The 15,350-nt window shown below is 36.4% G+C and overlaps 1 protein-coding gene across 2 annotated transcripts in view; it reads right to left on the bottom strand.

Annotated features, from left to right (window-relative positions):
• Positions 1–15,350, bottom strand: part of NRXN1 (neurexin 1) — a 677,538-nt gene that overhangs the window by 223,344 nt on the left and 438,844 nt on the right. The gene's annotated exons all lie outside the window — the stretch shown is intronic.

Below are 15,350 nucleotides of genomic sequence, written 5' to 3' on the forward strand. Positions count from 1 at the left end.
TTATGTTTTTATTCAAGCATCTACAGCAGTATGATGATTCTCAGAAGTGTTGCAGCATTTCTGAACAACCTTTAAAAATCAAATTACTATTCCGTAAATGAAGACACAAACCTTTGAAATAACTGGCCTTAAGTTATTTAATTATGTTAAAGTGGACATGAAGCTGGCTGCAAATGTCTAGTATGCTTCTGGGCTAAAGTCTCATTGGCTTCCTTACAAATACAATACTCCAGCTACCCTTTCTTGCATTAACTTAGTTATTTTTAAGTGACATTTGTATTATCTTCCTTGCTGAATTGTGCATCTCATAATTTACTCCTGAGAAACCCTGGAATACTTAGAAGAAATGCATAGCATGCTGAAAATAAGAGCACTACTGACTGCAGGCCTGTTAAATTCACTGAAAAATGATACAAGCACAAAGACGTCAGACACTGGACTGAGAAAAGATGCTGCTATCACAGCAGAAAGATGGTACTAGTAATATGGTAGCTTCCAGAGTCTTCTGAGATGGATTCTCTTTGGAAAATAGCAAGCTCTATTATAGATAATGTGCAATGAACTTTGATATTGTTTGTTTGTAAAGGTAGTGAAGAGTAAGAATTCCTGTGGCATACACATTCTCCTACTGATTACTCAATTACTGTTAGCAGCTAAAATAGTGCGGGGGTAGCACTTCTGAATATTCTCAAGTCAACATACTATAGCTGAAGAAAAACGGTAAGTTTCTTAGAGATGTTACATCCTGATATGCAAGATAGCAACCATTCTTCTAATAAAAAATGAAATTAAATTAAAGATACTATACATTTGGAAAAACAAAGAGCTAAAGCCTCCCTGAAGCACGTGGATCCTCCACTGAGGCAGCTGTTCAGTTGCTAGAGGAGTCTCAGTAAAAGGAAAGCCTGATGAACCCACTAAATATTAACTACAGTCTTGTTCTTCTACTGTCTTGCTAACTCCAAGCATAAGCAAGCCCCCAAATTCATGACATTTCATTTCATTGATATACAAAGTAATAACATACTTCAAAAATCCTCAAATTTTAATAATAAAACTAGTCTGCACTGCTATTACTTTTACTCAGGCCTCAGAAAAGTATCAGGTAAAAGAGGTATATGATGTAAAAAAATCTTTTTCGTTGGCCCAAGAGAAGCCCAAAACTAAGAACCAGCAAATAGCTACAAATGATACTCTGTCTGGAAAGATTGCCTAGTCATTATTCCAGGGATTGATTTAAGGACATCAATGTTTATATATGTTATCAAATCTGCACAAGAAAGAAATGAATCGTTTTTAAAAGACGTACACAGATCAAGCTATATTTGAATCCTTAAGGTTATTATACCATTATAACGACAGCTAATAGAGGCCAGTCAGGTTGGGCCAATTCACTTCCTTCCTACTTTCTGTTCTGCTACATAATAGGTTTCCAATTGTGGTCTGGCACAAAAATGCTACATGCCTTGTCATTATGATAATGACTATCATTCTTCCTTGGAAAATCCTTACGCTGCTGTCTGCAAGCAACAATTCACTGCCAGATTCAGAGGTTAAAGAGCTGCAGTGAAAAATAATCTTTTTGGTTTTCACTGTTTTACACAGTTGATTAATTAAGGAGCACAGTTTAATCACTGGATTCCACAATGGTGTTTGGAGAGATTCTGACAAAACAGTTTTGGGATGTAAGCTATTCATGCATCTCAAGAGGGGGCTATTTCAAGTGTCAACTCTGACACTTCATACACCAGTACTGTTATCTACGACTTAGGTCACTCCTGTATGCAAGAAAGGGGAGCAGTTAATCACCACTCAGCCTAATTAAAGCAGTGATTTTTTTAAAAAACTTCTGAAGGTCTGGCTGGAGGAAATTACGGTTGCTAGTTTGGGAAGCCTAACTTTAATGCAGCACTTTATAGTAATATGTCCAAAGATGTTTAGAACGCTTCAAAACTATAAGCAATACCAATGCATGTGGAAAATTATTCTGCACTGAAATGTGCTCAGAGATAACACATTTTTCAATAAGCATTCATCTAAGTTTTCTAAAAAGAACCCAGTTCAACCCAAACCAAAATAGAACATTTGCTAAGAAAAGAGGACTTCCACAATACAGTATATCCTTTCATCAATTCACATAAAACACTTCTGGAAATGTTTCTACACATCACACAAAGAGTAAATCCATTGAAAACACCCAAAAATTGAAAAAAATAACTGTGTGCTATTTGACTTGAAATTTGTTAAATTAAATTGTACAAGTCATAAGGGAAAGAAGCCTTTCTGTCTTAGAAATGTTCATCTAATGAACACCAATCAGAAATTAAGATTCATTATTTAAGTCTAGAAGGTTTTGTTCATATCCTGGTTAGTTCTCAAAAGACACTACATATACCTTGCTCACACATGCTGGAGTCTCAGTAAGACAGGTATTCAATGGGAGGCTGGCACTGTAATGAGTTTGTTACCATTTGTAATAATGCAACCCCAACACTGCAATAAAACAAGAGAATAGTATTTTTGAATACCCTGCTGTTCCAAAGTACACGGTGAATACTAACATATTCTAGTAGATTGCTTTGCACTTATTATCATAAGCAATTACTTACTATTTAGGTGCTGTTGATATTAAATTGGCAAGCAATTTGCAAGAATTAATACATAGCATAAAAAGCTTTTCAACATTCTAGATGAAAAGACAAATGTTTCTAGTAACACCATCCCTTATATACAGATGCCTCTGTAAATAAAAATTCTGTGTATCCCTTCCTATCTGATATCTCTTCTTCAGCAGCAAGTGGATAACTACCTGAGGCTCTGTGACAATCTCTCTATATACTTTATTTTGATGCTGTGGAGTAAATCATCAGTACCTCTGGCCAAATATGACAGTAACATCTCATTCTCTCTGAAAGAGAAACTGTTTTTGTGCTCATTTTTGAAAATAAAAGTTTAGAAAATGTATTGATGTGAAGTTCACTTTTTTGTTCTCAAAGCTATTCCTTGTTCCTGGTATAACATTCTCTGATGACAAGGGTAAATCAACACCCTTGTCCTCAAGATACAGGTAGGAAGAGAACAAGGTATGAAAAACCTGTCCTGCTTTCAGCAATAACAACTTTTGCCTATTTCTCTTCAGTCCAAGCAGGCAGTAATGCCAAAAGAAATAAAGTCACCTCAAAATTAAAACCCAAGTGAGAAAAGAACCAGCCTCCTTTTCTGATGGACGCTTAGTGCATTTTCCAGAGGTTTTCCTAACAGGATATTCTACTTAACCACAGATACGTTGCAGATCATGTAGCATGAGCTAAAGATAATCTAAAGAGCTTTGTGAGGAAACTAAAACTGTGGGAACTATTTGCTTTGTTACTTAGTTTTCATTTGGGCCCCAAGTTTCAAGTGATTTAGGTCCCAGCTAAGAAACCCAGCATATCTTCTTGGCTTACATTACACCATTCCCCATACTGCTCCACAAAAGAGTGGAGTCCACAGCAGAAGCATCTCAGAGCACACCCAAGGAAGGAGGTTAAATGTGGAGATTTGGAATAGGCTCATGCTTCCCCTGAGCAAGCGTGCACAGCTGAGGAGCAAGGGATGAGAAATGAACAGTTTTATCTGCCAGCAAATATCTCCAGAGTTGGCTCTCTGGGTCCAGGAGGGACATGCTGATCCTCATGTTTCCAGTGAGCACAAGAGACCTCAGTAAGCCCAAGCGGAATTTCAGACCCATGCTTCAGTTAGTAATACACTCAAAGACACTGAACTGGTGGGACTAAGCATCTATTTAAATTGCAAGCCACTGGCTGAGGGTGTGAGACTGTAAACTACATCCATGGGTACTGTGCCAACCTACTGTTTATACAAAACTGCCTTTACTGCAACTGTGAACCTTAATGGGGACCTTGGGAATTCAGTATACTGTAAACAAATCACAGTAGTTAAGAAATTCCCAGAATACAATTTTAAAAATACAACTTGTGATCTCAGGTCTCCATCTTTCTATGGTTTAGTCTGGAAGCAATTAATATAACCATCTTACCTGTAAAATATACAGGACTGTAATACAAACACTAGTGCACCTTTAACTGTAGGAGTGCAATGGTCCCTTTCTGCCACACTTGATTATGCACTTTTCTATTATGCATTATTGAGCTGAAAATATCTTTGATTAAAATAGGCATAATTTTTAAAAATAATTTTAATAATAATAATTTTTCTTAAAGAAACTTGACCCTATTCAAAACTGAAGCATTTTCTGCACCTTTCTTGTTGCTACCTTTAAAAATACACATTTCTAAATTATTATGGAGTTAAACAGCATGACTTTCAGAGCTAAAAATTAAATGTTCCTTTGCCTCTGAAACAAAGCAATGAATTTCTCATCTGATTAGTGAGCCCAATTTTTTATTCTTATTGACCTTGAATAGAAAAAACTGTCAGCAACTGTTTGTAATGTGAGTGCTTCAGATAAAGTGGTATGCTCAGACTTGGGCTTCAGTCACTCTATATTTCCCCTTTCACCAGCTGTTCATCTTCAGCTTCTAATCCTAATCCGCAAGACTTCTGACAAACTGTTCCATTACTAATGATGTAGCAGAAACTGTGAACAGCTCTCAGAGCCACAGGCAATGTCTCCAAGAAATTCTACCTCTTCTGCCTGTGGAAAGAAATACATAACCATATAGCTGATTTTCAATATCAGTGCCCTTAAGCTACTCTTTGTACACTAAAGAGAAGGAACAGAAGTTTCAAATTACCTTTTGATAAATAAAAGATGTGTGTAATACAAGGGGAAAAAAAAAATCACAAATCCCAAAAGAGCTATCTGTAAATTTACTGGAGAAATTCTGAATCAACAATATCCAGAATCTTGGCTTTACATTAAATTCAGCCATAAAATGTTAGATAATTGTTAGATAAGAACTATAATGAAAAAGAAAAACTGGTGACAGCTATTTCCTTAAACAGAAATTGCAAGCATTACTTCTTCATTTCTGTATTGTACACAATCTTATCAGTGATTAATTATGTCATACGTTCCATGAACAGGAATCATCCCTAGAGTCTCATAATCTTATAATATCAAAAACTGGGGATATCTGAACTTTCACTAAAAAAATAGTAGATAGTAGATTTTTAGAATGGAAACAAATTTCAGCTGAAACTAAAGCTCATATATGTGACCCCAAAATACCATAAAGGATCCTTAGAAAATAAGGAGGAACTCCTAATTATGTTTTAAACCCCTGCAACTAGCAAAGCTTTTTTTGTGTTCCATAGCTGTTTACTTTTCAATATCTCACAAACATGAACAATTGTCACTGTTTCCAGTACAGAAAGAACAGTACAATTTGTAGCAAGGTCAAGCCTGATTTTCTGCCACTGCACAAGGTGATACTAAACTGATGCTTTTTTTACCTTGTATGATCTGACTCCTTCAAAACCAACATAAGGGTGGTTCCACGCACTGATCAGGTGTGGGTTTAAGGGATAGCATGAGGTATTCTTTCAATGAGTGTATACCTTATGCTATCCCTTAAACCCATACCGGATCACTCATTCTTTCATGACAGAATACAAAAAAAAGTTTTGGATCAGAATGACACTGCATCTCTTCAGCAGTAATGTCAACAGATTTGAATCCAGCACTTGCAAGAGTCACAAGATGTAAGATGTACTTTCATTCCTAAAACAAGATAACCAAGGAAGAAAATGTGACAAAGAAATTCTAATAACTCCATGAGCTTCTTTAGGCTTACTCAAACACATGACACATCTTAAAAAAGATGCTGGACCTAAAAAAATAGTCTTGCTCCAATTGTTGTGCTGCTCGGTGAAAAAGTCTCCTTTTGCTAATGCTCAATCCGATAAACTTGACAAAATAGTAAAGCATGACCAACTCACAAGCAAACCCTCAGAAAGTACATGAAACCAGCCTGGATTCCACAGAGCCCTGACTATGTTATGGGATATGTCAGCACTTCTTCCCTAGGACAGTTTGAGTGCCCAGGAGACCTTGTGGTACGCTGCTTCAAGAAGCTGATGCAGCTTAACTGATGCCTCTTCCTCCCTTGGAATAGGCCCCAGCTGAGAGCTGTGGACTGACACTGCTGTGGGACTGAACCCAGAGACCTGAAGAGCACTCTTCTCCTAGCACCCATGTCAGGGCACACTTAAATATATTGGGTATGTTCCACCTGCTCAAGGGATTAAACACATTGTGTAAGACAAAAAAATTATAAAGAAAGAGTGTAAGTACCAAAACTGCAGATGAAGAGAATCCACAAGGTACTGTAGCAATGCAAATACTACCAATTGTCAGCTTTTACAAAACACCACCTAATTAGAGCTGTTATCAAAACGAAGGTCATCTTAAATGGTACTAAGCACACCCTGTACTTACACTGATACTCTAGTTGATGCTCATCAAAGTAATTAGTGTTTTAAAAGGGATGATTACTTAGTACTGTTATCAGTCTCACCCTTAATATATTACACTGTTACTAATACACAGAAACCTCAACTTTAGAAAAAGATTCATTATCACAAGTGCTGATTCAGCATGAGCTGTATATCCCAGAGAAAATACAGTTTCCGCACAGAAACAGAAATATTTTTTGAGCAAGGCACTCTGTCCCTAAGCCTTCCCTCCAGCTTAGACGATGACCTGGATCCTACATCAATAGCTCAATTTATTAATTCTGGGCAGCATACAATAAATAGCTTTCTGTAGCAATTTGTACTGATGGAAGAGAGCTATTGAGGACCTTTCTTCTCCTTTAAAGAAGACACTTTAGCTGTCACATCATTCCCCTTGCTTTTTCAGTTGTTTTCCAAGTTGGGAGTCTTAAGAGAGCATTTTCAAAAGAAGCCAAATTGATATATTTTTTTTCATGTTCTTCCATGCAACCTTTTGTAAGGGAATACAGTGCCATTTCATCTGAAAGGATATTCTGAACTACTATAGTTTGGGATTTTTTTGGCTCAGAGTATTTCATTTATTTATTTACACCCAAGACAGATAATAAAAGAACAAGCAGCCTGACCTTTGGACAACTGTCAGAAAGCCCAGCTCTGCAACTACAACAACCAGTATGACCTTCTCTGCATTCTGCAGCTAACAATCACATGCATTAAGAGAGAAAAAAGCAACCTGGCCTCTGCAGAAAACTGGACCCAGTCAGGTAACACAGACTGTTCTCAAACCATCTGAAAATGGTTACTTTGCGAATCCTTTTAGACCATCTGGGACCTACCAGCTGAATTTCAGAATTCCACTGTTCACAGCCATACTCTGCCAGAAGCAGCTCCCAGTTTTGCCAGAACGTTTAAAAACATTTCTGTAGCTCTGTTTCTGTCATCTGAGATGCAATATCACATACCACCTGTCTTTCTGCAGACACCATATAATTTGCTCCTTCATAATCAGAACCAAATTTGCACAGCTGGGTTTGTGCAGAACCAGTTGGAAGGACTTTGAGGGTATGGTTCCATGCACAGAGCCCTCAGACTCTGCAGTATTTACCCAAGACACCACTGGAAACCAGTGTAACTTGCTCACAACAGCATGCTGCCTCGTTGTATGCCAAAATTTTTGTTTCCAGTAGATTTAAAATGCTCCAAACAGAGCAAGAAGTCCAAGATCGAGCCCACCAAAAGCATCTATTGCAGCAGTAATGTGCATGCTGGAAAGTAAAGTACATAACTAGATATAAATTAAGAGAAAAGCTATCTGTTATGTTAATTATTTATCAATAATCTTACACTCCAAGTAAAACACAAGCAGCACATGTCAGTCATGTTCAGGGAAACAGAAATAACCGCCAATATATTTTCTTTCCCTTTTCAATACTGAACTAGCAATGACTTGGCTTTACTGGGACAAATTTTCTGAATATTCTATGCTATGAAATATGTTATACCACTCAGAAGGCTTATTTCTGATTTTATTGTGAGTTATGCATTTTATTCTTTTCGTTCTAGCGTGACCCCATTATTGTTGGCAGAGCATGTGGAAACTGCAAACACTTTCTAGACTGTAAAGATTATATTTCTAATTTTCTATTGTATAGAGCTAGCTTTAATTCTGCTTTTTAATTTGACTTTTCCTTTCTAATAAGCCCACTGCTATGGGACACCGATCCAATCGTCTCAAAAAAAAAAAAAAAAAGAGACATAATTCAGTCCACTAGAGGCATTTATTAGTATTATTAGGATTTTACACTATGATAACATAATCTGTACTTTGCTTGAAGTAAGCACTCATAAAGGAAAGTCCATAGGGAGAGTAAAACTGATGCATTTTTAAAGTGCTGAATACTAATCTGATAAATCACTGGAGGAAAAAATGTTACAGCACGAAAATGCAACAAGTAGACCATGCAACAGGTACTATACCAAGGGATTAAAATATGACAGTAGCATATAGCATGGAGAGAAAGGTGAGGGAGAATCAATCAAGGAAAAGTTGACAGGAAGAAAATATAACTAGAATCATAGAATCTGGATATTTGAACTGAAACCAGCACAAGGGGAAAGGCAAGCCACAAGTTTCACAACTGGAGACTCCAGGCTCTGTTACAGTCCAGGCAGAGAATATCAGAACTTTGTGCTACCTCTCACATTGTCATGATTCATGCATTGAAGAATCTTTATCACCATACTTCTGCTATTCAAAGAGGTCTAGCCTTTCTATAATCTCTACTCTGAGGGGGTTTTTTTCTATGTTTGTACTGATTTTGATACTACCAGATTATTACCCACAGAAACATTAATTAACTTCAGGACTTCTATACAAATCCTTGTTAATAATGCAGCTAGTCATTTATCAAACACACATGAAGAACTTTGCATAAAGTGCACATAACACTACCTGGTTGGATTATGTGAGATAATAGTCTCATAAATTTTGTCTGTGGTAAAAGTGATCAACACTGACTTTTTCCTAATAGGCCTTTTGCAAGGTCAGTAATAGAGAATTAGGAAAAGAATAGTTTCTGTACCCTCTGCATGTTTAGAAGTCAGGTTCCCAACTAATACATTACAAGGCAGAGTTTTCTAGGTCAAGGAATTTTTAAAATTTCTTTAAAAAAACCCCAAAGCCACACTGTACACACACAGTAGTTTCTGAAGTTTACCAAAAGCAATTTCAGAAAGCTTCATTTCTGCCTATTTTCAATTTATTAAGTTATAATGAAGGTGGCAAAGGCTTTCAAAGCCAAATTATTGAGCCCAGGGATTGCTTCTTTGCTCACTAACACCTAAGTAATATAGGAATAACTCATGTGAGAACAAGTGAAGCTAAGCAACATAACACTGAAATAAAAATAGATTGTCTCTGGTGCTGTAAAAATGAAAGTAGTACCTGGAAGTGTTTGTGTATTCTGTGCTAGCTCTACAAGTAGACACAGATATAACAAAGCAAAGCTGATGTCAAGCTTTCCTTTTGGAGGAAAAACATGGAAAAAACATCTCCTGGAGTTGCATCTTTCTATATATTCATCCTATCTTTCCGAAGCACCTAATTGGGGATAAAATCCCTTATCAGAGATGTCTGTGGCTAGCCTAGATATGATGATTGAAGTCTAGATGCTTTTCCTACATGTGACAAGTCCTGTTGTCTCAATAAATTAGAAAGGTATTTAACATGAATACTACTAACAAGTTTATCTTCATAGGGAGGGACTGCTTTTCTGTACTAACACAGGCTGGGGACAGGGAACAGTTTGGAGGACAATAGGCAGCAAAGCAGAAGTTCCTAAATTGTTCATCAAAAAATTCTAACAATTTTAACATTAATAAAGGGTTATTTAGGCTTAGTTAACTAATCATCAGGCATTAAGACCAGAGAAGCTATAAAAGGAGACACACGAAACATTTGATTTGCACCAGCCCACAGCTTGTACAGTATAAAGCTTACCATTAATTCCATACCTTAAATTATTTTTTTAAGTAAGAATAAGATCCTTCAGAGCTATTAGTAAAATTCAGTAGCTCTGATTCAGTCTGTACGCAGGTAACAGCACAGTAAACATGCTGCTAATCAACCTCTTCGCTCAACCATATAAACCTTGGATTTGTAGCAATCCATTTTTACATAATACAAATAATTGCTTCAACATAAAAGCCAGGAAATAAATATTTGAGGAGGAATAAGGTAGCATATGAGACTTTCCTCAAGATCTGGAGAGCCAAGAATCAATGAGACAGAATAATTGACAGAATAAAATTTGCTGGTATACAAACAAAAAAAACTTAATCATATTGCCCTAATTTAAACAAAGTAGACTGCTACTTAAGACATACTTCCATTGAGCACAATCCTATTATAATGAATTGCAACTTTTACTAAATCATAGAACATTTTTGGTTAGAAGGGATCTTAAAGATCATCTAGTTCCAACCCCCTGCATCCAGCCTGCCCATAAACACTTCCAGGGATGAGGTACCCACAACCTCCTTGGGCAACCTCTTACCACCCTCACACTATAGAATCTCCTCCTAATGTCCACCTTAAATCTACCCCCTTTCAGCTGATTACCCCTTGTCCTATCACTATGCACCCTTGTAAAAAGTCCCACCCTATCTTTCCATCTTCAGGTACTGGAAAGCTCATGTAATGGAGCCTTCTCTCCTTCAGGATGAAGCTTTCTCAGCTTGTCCTCATAAGAGGGGTGCTCCAACCCTCTGATCATTTTTGTGGCCCTCCTCTGGGCTCACTCCAAGAGCTTCATATTCTTCTTGTGTTGGGAGCTCCAGAACTGGACACATTACTCCAGGTGGGGTCTCACAATAGTGGAGTAAAGGGGATGAATCATCTCCCTCATCTTCTGGCTCATCTTTTGATGCAGCACAGGATATGGTTGGCTTTCTGGGATGCAAGTGCACATTGCTGGCTCATGTGGACCTTCATGAAGTAATGTGTGCATAAGAAAATAAAACAGATCAGCTAGCTCTAGACATCAAAGTTAAGTGCCCCAATTGAGATCATAGGTTTTCTTAACAGTCCAAAAAAGAAACTTCACTGTCCACAGAAAGGTATTCAGAGCATCAAAATCTGGAGTCTTCATGTCTCCCATAGACAGACAAGGGACTCCAAAGCCATGAATTAGATCTATAAACCAAAGAACCAAAGCTAAGACAAGCATGAGTATTGTCAAGGTAATCACAGACCCAGAGCCACTGTCGTTGGACTGAAAGGTGTAACTTCCATGGAAAAACATGCGTGTTCCACTTTTATCATCTTGCTCATTCCTATTAGTTTGAAACATATGGCATATTTGGAACCTAATGTCTGCCTGTATGTTAAGAAGCACTAATAAAGTGATGATTATTTTTTTAAATACTAACAGTGAAACGTTTTCACTAGCAGCAGCTGGGATCCAATTTAAGTACATCACTGATCTGTCCTGCTCTTTGCAGTTGTATAAGCAATTCAACAGCAATGATGAATGACTGCAGATGAGTAGGTACATTAAGCCTACACAGTCACTGCCCTCATACAGTGCTGCTGTTCTATGCATTTACCATAAACAGAAAAATCAAGACAAGAGCCTCCGGGAGAAACAAAAAATGGAGAATGTGCAGTGTGAAAGAATGGGCATTATGTTGCATTAATGTGTGTCTACCACAAACAGAGTCAAAGAGAAAATAAGTACAACCTGAGAATAGAAGGAGAAGGGTTAAAGCAGGGATATTTAGTCCTGAAGGTATTCACTGGAATAGTATGCAAAGCAAAGTTAATTACTGTGAGTTTCAATAAAAGAAAGAAAGTATTTCAAAGCCTAAGAAGAAATATTGGACACTACCTGCAGGCTATTACAGGATACATATTTCTCACAAAGCATTTAAAGGATTCAAAATTAGAAAAATGTAAGAGAATAGTAACACCTGATTAAATTAAGCAAGTGGAGTGGAGTAGGTGCACAGTAACAACTGGAAGTATGGAAAGTAAAGAAAGAAAGAAGAATAATACTTTTTAGCTAGCAAGATGAAAGATAGAAGTTAAAAAAAAATCTATGGCAATGGCAACACTGAAATAGAATATAGTAGACATTTTTTCTGCATTTGAAATCTGAAGGGTGGAAGAAAATCAAGCCAAGTTGCTAGCTATTTTTCTGTGGAGTGCTTTACAGAAAACATATTAAGAGACAGAAAAGTGAATATCAGTTAGGTCAGAAGAAGAGAATTAGAACACCCTTCTTGCTTTCTTAATGAGCTTCACTTTTTAGTTGTTTTCTAGACAAAAGATGAGTAATTTTTTTCAATACTGTTCCCCTAAGAATACACATCTGGTGTGTTTGGGGGACTCAGTTTCATTTAAAAGCATGACTGTGGGCTTTGCATGAAATTGCATTATATTGTATTTATATTTATATAAAAATATAAATGTCTGCTTTCCTTTATTGCCTTTTCTTACAAAATAAATGTCAGAATCAAACATTTTTTTTGCACATTGTCAATTTGGCCTTTATATATATTCTCAAAACTTGTTAGTTACCTATACATAATTGCTAACATAATTTGTAATCACTTATTAAAAACTACAATATTTTCCACCCAGGTTCTCTTTCTCTAATATGTTGTGGAGTGTATTTTTCTCATTTGTCCTAACCAGTTATCTTTTCTATTTAAGAATCAAAGCTGGATTTTTCACAGCTTTGTCCTTTGTTCAGCCATTTATACGTGAAGAAGTGGGTGTGAAGTGCTGGCAGATGTGTCATGCTATGTTACACTGCTTCTAACAAATACAGTAGGAGAAAGGCACTGGATACTTAACTTCATCACTTCTGTTTTACCAGTTAGACAGTAATATTCAATATTTATTTATTGGACTATTTAACTAATACTTTCAGATTTGAAAGCTGACTGTCAAGCATAACAGGATTTTCAGTCTATCCATTTAAAAAAATCAAATGGAAGTGAAACACAAAAGGAGCAAAATATTGGTGAACTGAGTATATGAAACACATTTGAGAAAAAAAAAAACAAAACAACATATACCAACCTTCAAATATTTTGATTTATAACTTAGGCATCAGTGTTATTTTAATATGGTTCTGAACAAAGTTTCATAAAATGACTGTTTAAATTCTAAAATTAAGTATTTCTTTCCTCAGAGGTTATTCAAAGGAACAATCAAACAGAAGTGAATAAAAACTTCCCTCTCTTAAGTACATTTCATGCATACACCGTGTGCATAAATTACATTCCTAGGCACATCGGAAGATCCAGAGTGCTCTTTCCCACTTCAACTAACAAACATGAATCTAGTGAAATATGGTCTCAGATTGTGCTGACAGAGCTGCTGATTCAAGAGTTCATGAATCACAGCATTTCCAGTACAGAATTTTTAAACCTACATATAGTACCCCTAAAAATTTGCTCAGATGATGCATGGTTATAGAAACTGTTTAATAACTCTACCTTGAGAAACTGTTATATCAACGCAATGATGCAGTAATTCCAAATGCTAATGTTTTAAATTATTCTGTTATTTTAACTGAAGAACCTCTCTAAAAGTCTTCTATAAATAGTAAGTTCTGCAACAGAGAAGTCTCTAGCACTTTGTGAGCATAAACTAAAAGCAGCAGAGACATAGATCATGGGATTTGAAACCTTGAAAAAAAAGATGAAATAAAATACGAATACAAGGACAGTCAAGATAAAAATTACATCTATTTTAAAGAAAAAAACTTTGTTAAATTTTTTTTAAAATTTAAAATTTAAAATTTAAAAAAAAAACATTAAAAAACCACATTATATAGAAATTTTAAAAAAACAGTTATTAATGTATTTGGAATTCTGGGCATATGGAGCATATCACCGTAGGGGACATTGGAAGTGTTTTCTTCTTACACTAGAAATTATGTAGCTCATATAGTTAATCTTGGCTCTGAAAAAAAGAGAACAGAGGAGCAAATTGAGAATTTACCATGGTGTTGGGAAACTATATGGTAGAAGAAACTATAATCCTATGGTAATAATCATGCCTGTGTGTAAAATCAGCCTGGGAATCCTATGCATCTTCAGAATAAAGACTGAACACAGTTTTAAAGCAACGGTGAATATTTTGAGAGGTGCTGTTAAAGCAAAGTACCATGCATGCTTCCTTGGGAGAACCACTCATGTGCCTAGGTCTTGTCCTGATCCACACCATTACAAGCTTTTAGCTGTTGTTGGCTGATGCACACTGAAGAAGATGAACCAAAGTGTTAATGATCAGCCAGCAAGACTCCATCATTTAGAAATCTGAAGAGCTGGCTTCTGGGGTGCAGTGTTCAGGTCTGGATTAAAATACACACCTGAACCTATGGATTGTATTGTTGTATGGAGCCTCTGTTGCCCTTGCCACATAACACACTTATCATCATGTTTATGACTGGACTATGACTAATGTAGTCAACTGTTCTTGTTAAACACAGCTCTTGAAACATCATTTTCCCGTAACCATGTACAGCATCTGTTTCAAAACAGAAGTATAAAAAGGGTTTTGAGCAATTCTTATTTATATTGCACAATGGAGGATGCATGCATCACCAAAGAGAAACTCTTTCTCAAACTGTACCCTTACAGATGTTTGTTGTGCTATAAGATGCTTATGCATCAATTGCTGCAAAGATGCACTGTATAATGAGAGGCTTAAAGCTTCTCCTATTCTGAATACTTTATCAAATGCTGAGCTGTATTTTAGAGATCTCTTTTCATAAGCTCATTATAGCACCAAGGGCCATACTGTGACTTCCCCAGGCTCATACTGATGAACTATTGTTCATACAACTAACCCTACTGAGAAAAAACTGAAGTACAGCTATAAATAAAGGGCAATAAAGTGAAACCAGAATTTCTGATATTTTCCCAGGTGTCTGTCCTTCTGCAACAAATACAAATAAACTATTTATTTTGTTATTTTCACACAAGGGATTTTGTTCTCACTCACATCACTTCTGAAGTTTAAAAGGTTGTATTTTTACAGACTTTAAGTCACATATATTGAACAATCTCCCTTTTAAAATCAGTGTTCTTCAAGTGAGTAGCTCAAGAGGTGACTTCTATTCTTTGACTAAATACCTTTCTATGTGCAAGAGGCAAACATCAGTATCTACTCTCAGAGAGGAACTACTACTCATATACAGTACCTCGAGGCAGCAGGAAACCACTTCTGCTTATGCCTAGCTTACAAGTTAAGTTATGCTTAACTTACAAGTGGTGTTAACTTGAGAGTGAGGGTTTTCTTGTTTTTATTTACATAGAGCTATTTCAGTCAGCATGCAGAAAGGACCCAGGGACTGGAATAACAGCCATCTTCTAGCTTAAAAAATAAGGATTCAAAACTGCACACATTTCCCTAC

This window comes from Calypte anna, chromosome 3 (genome assembly GCF_003957555.1).
Source record: "Calypte anna isolate BGI_N300 chromosome 3, bCalAnn1_v1.p, whole genome shotgun sequence".
NCBI lineage: Eukaryota > Metazoa > Chordata > Aves > Apodiformes > Trochilidae > Calypte > Calypte anna.